This window comes from Saimiri boliviensis, chromosome 14 (assembly GCF_048565385.1).
Source record: "Saimiri boliviensis isolate mSaiBol1 chromosome 14, mSaiBol1.pri, whole genome shotgun sequence".
NCBI lineage: Eukaryota > Metazoa > Chordata > Mammalia > Primates > Cebidae > Saimiri > Saimiri boliviensis.
The window spans coordinates 44,020,919-44,026,253 of NC_133462.1; positions in this window are offsets into that span (position 1 = coordinate 44,020,919).

The window sequence follows — 5,335 nt, forward strand, 5'->3', positions numbered from 1 at the left end:
ACCGCGCCCGGCTATTGTTTGTTTTGAGAAAGAGTCTTGTAGCCAGCTGCGGTGGCTCATGCCTGTAATCCCAGCACTTTGTGGGGCAGAGGTGGGCTGATCATTTTGAGATGAGCCTGGAGTTCGAGACCAGCCTGACTAACATGGTGAAACCCCATCTCTACTAAAAATACAAAAATTAGCCGGGCAATAGTGGTGGGAGCCTGTAATCCCAGCTACTTGGGAGTCTGAGACAGGAGAATCGCTTGATCCTGGGAGGCAGAAGTTGCAGTAAGCCGAGATCTCATCCACCACTGCATTTCAGCCTCTGTGTCAGTGTGAGACCCTGTCTCAAAAAAAAAAAAAAAAAAAAAGTCACCCAGGCTGGAGTGAAAAGGTGCAATTATAGCTCACTGCAGCCTCCACGTCCTGGACTCAAGCAGTCTTCTTGACTTGGCCTCACAAGTAGCTGGGAATACAGGTGCACGCCACCACCACCAACTAATTTTTAAAAAGTTTTTGTAGGGGCCAGGCATGGTGGCTCTCTCCTGTAATCCCAGCATGTTTTGAAACTGAGGCGAGCAGATCACTTGAGATCACGAGTTCAAGACCAGCTTAGCCAACATGATGAAACTCTACAAAAAAACAAAAAAGCCAGGCATGGTGGCGCAAGCCTGTCATCCTAGCTAATCGGGAGGCTGAGGCAGGAGAATCTCTTGAACTCAGGAGATGGAAGTTGTAGTAAACGGAGATTGGGCCACTGAACTCCAGCCTGGGGGACAGAGAGATTCTGTCTCCAAAAAAAAACAAAAACCAAAACAAAACAAAACAAAAACTGTTGTAGAGACAGGTCTCGGTATGTCACCCAGGCTGGTCTCGAACTCCTGGGCTCAAGCCTTTCCTGTCTCAGCCTCCCAGAATGCTGGGATTGCAGGTGTGAGCCACCATGCCAGGCTTCCTGCCTGGGCTCTAAGGCTGAGATCTATCTGGTGAGAGGGGAATGTTAGGGAGTGAATACTGGTGCTGGAGACAAGTAGGCACTTTCCCCTGGTGTCCTCAGTAGGCTGGAAAGGGCGTTAGATTTTCAGCTTGTGACTTACTGGGCTCCCTGGTGGAGGCTGAGCCAAGTCCCCCAAGGTAAGATGTGTGGGCAGGCAGAAGGAACACCCGGCCGGTTCTAGACTAAGAGGAAGTTGTTGCGCAATTGGGGCAATTTTGCCCCTCGGATGACATGTGGCAGTATCTAGAGACATATTTGATTGTCACAAGCTGGGAGCTAGGGCTGTGCACTGTGGCTTACACCTGTAATCCCAGCACTTTGGGAAGCCAAGGCAGGGAGTTCACTTGAGGTCAGGAGTTTGAGACTAGCCTGACCAACGTGGCAAAACCCTGTATCTACTAAAAATACGAAAACTGCTGGACACGGTGGCTCACACCTGTAATCCCAGCACTTTGGGAGGCCAAGATGGACAGATCCCAAGGTCAGGAGATTGACCAACCTGGCCAACGTGGTTAAATGCTGTCTCGACTAAAAATGCAAAAACTAGCTGGGCATGGTGGCGGGCACCTGTAATCCCAGATATTGGAGAGTTTGAGGCAGGAGAATTGCTTGAACCCAGGAGGCTGAGTTTGCAGTGAGCAGAGATTGCACCACAGCACTCCAGCCTGGCAACAGAGCGAGACTCCATTTCAAAAAAAAAAAAACTTAAAAAAAAAAAATTTTAAGGGCCGGGCACAGTGGCTCACGCCCGTAATCCAAACACTTTGGAGGCTAAGGCGGGCGAATCACCTGAGGTCGGGAGTTCAAGACCAGCCTGACTAACATGGGGAAACCCCGTCTTTAAAAATAGTAAATAAGTAAATAAATAAATAAATAAAAAGCCGAGCATGGTGGTGTGCCCCTGCAGTCCCAGTTCCTCGGGAGGCTGAGGCAGGACAATCGCTGGAACCCGGGAGGTGGAGGTTGTCGTGAGCTGAGATTGAGCCATTGCACTCCAGCTTGGGTGACAGAGCAAGAGTACACGTCAAATGAAAATGAAATAAATTAGGGGTCTGGGATGCTTGTGGCGTGGAGTGGGTGGAGACCAGGGACGCTGCTCAACACCCTGTAATGGACAGAACCCCCGACTCTAGCCCCCAGCAACAGAGACTGATCTGGCCCCTAATATCTAGTGCAGAGTTGGAGAAACGGTGAGGCATACGTTGTCTCGTTACATTAAATTTTGTTCGTTTGTTCTTTTGGAGACAGAGTCTGGCTCTGTCGCCCAGGCTGGACTGCAGTGGTATGATCTCAGCTCACTGCAACCTCTGCCTCCTGGGTTCAAGTGATTCTTGTGCCTCAGCCTCTCAAGCCTGGATTACAGGCGCACCCCACCACATCTGGCTAATTTTTGTATTTTTTGTAGAGACAGGGTTTTGCCACGTTGGCGAGACTGGTCTCAAACTCCTGGTCTCAGGTGGTCTGCCCGCCTCGGCCTTCCAAAGTGCTGAGATTACAGGCATGAGCCACTGCGCCTGGCCTTGTTAAATAAAATGTATGGCAGGCCATTGTTTTAGACTAGGGTCTTATTCCCCAGCAGACCAGATAAAATTGGAATGGAGTCACTAGTGCTGGGTAACAGGTAATCAAACCGAACTATTTTTTTTTGTTACTGTTTTTTGAGACAGGGTCTCACTCTGTTGCCTGCACTGGAGTGCATTGATGCAATCACGGCCGACTGCGGACTTGAACTCCCGGATGGAAGCGATTCTCTTGCCTCAGCCTCCCGAGGAGCTGGGACTACAGGTGCATGCCAGCACGCATGGCTAATCATGACAAATTTTTGGAGAGACGGAGTCTCACTATGTTGCTTAGGATGCTCTCAAAGTCCTGGACGCAAGCAATCCCTCATCATCTTGGCCTCCCAAAGTAGTGAGATTACAGGTAAGAGCTGCCGTACCTGGCATCAGACTGAACTTTAAATAGAGTGCAGGTTTTCTTTTCTTTTCTTTTCTTTTCTTTTCTTTTTTTTTTTTTTTTTTTTTTGAGGCGGAGTTCCACTGTGTCGCCCAGGCTGGAGTGCAGTGGCGCGATCTCAGCTCACTGCAGCCTCCACCACCCGGGTTCAAGCGGTTCTCCTGCCTGCCACAGCCTCCCGAGTAGCTGTGATGACAGGTGTGTGCCACCACGTCCGGCTAATTTTTGTATTTTTAGTCGAGATGGGGTTTCTCCATGTTGGTCAGGCTGGTCTCAGACTCCCATCCTCTTGTGATCCACCTGCCTCGGCCTCCCAGAGTGCGGGTGAGCCACTGCACCCGGCCTTATTTTTACTTTTTTTGAGGGAAAGTCTGGCTCTGTCACCCAGGCTGGAATGCAGTGATGTGATCATGACTGGCAACCTTGACCTCTTTTGCTCAAGCAATCCTCCCACCTTAGCCTCACAAATACCTAGGACTATAGGCACCTAATTTTTTCTTTCTTTTTTTTTATTTTTTATTTTTCAAAAGGCTGAAACTGGAAACCTGGCTAATTTTTTACTCTTTTTTTTTTTTTTTTTTTTGAGACGGGGTTTCGCTCTTGTTACCCAGGCTGGAGTGCAATGGCGCGATCTCGGCTCACCGCAACCTCCGCCTCCTGGGTTCAGGCAATTCTCCTGCCTCAGCCTCCTGAGTAGCTGGGATTACAGGCACGCGCCACCATGCCCAGCTAATTTTTTGTATTTTTAGTAGAGACAGGGTTTCACTATGTTGACCAGGATGGTCTCGATCTCTCGACCTCGTGATCCACCCGCCTCGGCCTCCCAAAGTGCTGGGATTACAGGCTTGAGCCACCGCGCCCGGCCTTTTTTTTTTTTTTTTTTTTTGAGATGGAGTTTCGCTCTTGTTACCCAGGCTGGAGTGCAATGGCGCGATCTCGGCTCACCGCCACCTCCGCCTCCTGGGTTCAGGCAATTCTCCTGCCTCAGCCTCCTGAGTAGCTGGGATTACAGGCACACGCCACCATGCCCAGCTAATTTTTTGTATTTTTAGTAGAGACGGGGTTTCACCGTGCTGACCAGGATGGTCTCGATCTCTTGACCTCGTGATCCACCCGCCTCGGCCTCCCAAAGTGCTGGGATTACAGGCTTGAGCCACCGCGCCCAGCCTTTTTTTTTTTTAAAAAAAAAAAAAAAACAAATGAGGTCTTGCTGTGTTGCCCAGGCTGGTCTTAAACTCCTGGGCTCAAGCGATCCTCCTGCCTCGGTCTCCCAAAGTGCTGCCATTGCAGGTGTGAGCAAACTACTGTACCTGGCCTGGCTTTTATTTCTTATTTCTCCTTTCTTCAGCCTTTTCTTCCTGTAAGGCAGAATGCCCCTCCTTTCTGCTCCACTCCTTACAGCGCCTGTTTCATAGATCGAATGCTGTCTGATTCATGAATTGCTGATAAGAACCAATGATCTCATTAAACACAATTTGTTGAAATTATATTCCTTGACAGCTTCTTCTGCACAGTTTATATCAGTGGCATTGTACAGTATATGGCTTTTTTTTTTTTTTTTTTTTTTTTTGAGACAGTTTCTCATTGTCGCCCAGGCTGACGTGCAGTGCCACGGTCCTGCTCACTGTAACCTCTACCTCTGAGGTTCAAGCGACTCTCCTGCTGCAGCCTCCCAGTAGCTGGGATTACTGGTGCGCGCCTCCATGCCTGGCTAATTTTTCTTTCTTTTTTTTTTTTTTTTTTTTGAGACGGAGTTTCGCTCTTGTTACCCAGGCTGGAGTGCAATGGCGCGATCTCGGCTCACCGCAACCTCCGCCTCCTGGGTTCAGGCAATTCTCCTGCCTCAGCCTCCTGAGTAGCTGGGATTACAGGGACGCGCCCCCATGCCCAGCTGATTTTTTTTGTATTTTTAGTAGAGACGGGGTTTCACCATGTTGACCAGGATGGTCTCGATCTCTTGACCTCGTGATCTACCCGCCTCGGCCTCCCAAAGTGCTGGGATTACAGGCTTGAGCGACCGCGCCTGGCCTAATTTTTCTATTTTTAGTAGAGATGGTGAGAGCTCCCTGTGTGGCCAAGACTGGTCTCGAACTCCTGACTTCAAGTGATCCCCTGGCCTTGGCCTCCCAAAGGGCTGGGATTACAGACGCCCGGCCCTATATGCCTTTTGTGTCTGACTCTTTGAGGACGTTTTGAGGTTCTATGAGTGGGGAAACTGAGGTACCAGACAGCAACTCAATGCCGTTTTCTCGTTGCGGAGCTGGGAGAGTTTGCAGCCAGGCGAACTGTTTCTGGAGTACGAGGCTCTGGGAAGCGGGAGCGGGCCGGAGACTTCAACTTCCGGCGTGCTCAGCGCGCGCCCGGCGGCCGGACTACAAGTCCCAGGCCGCCCCGCGGTGG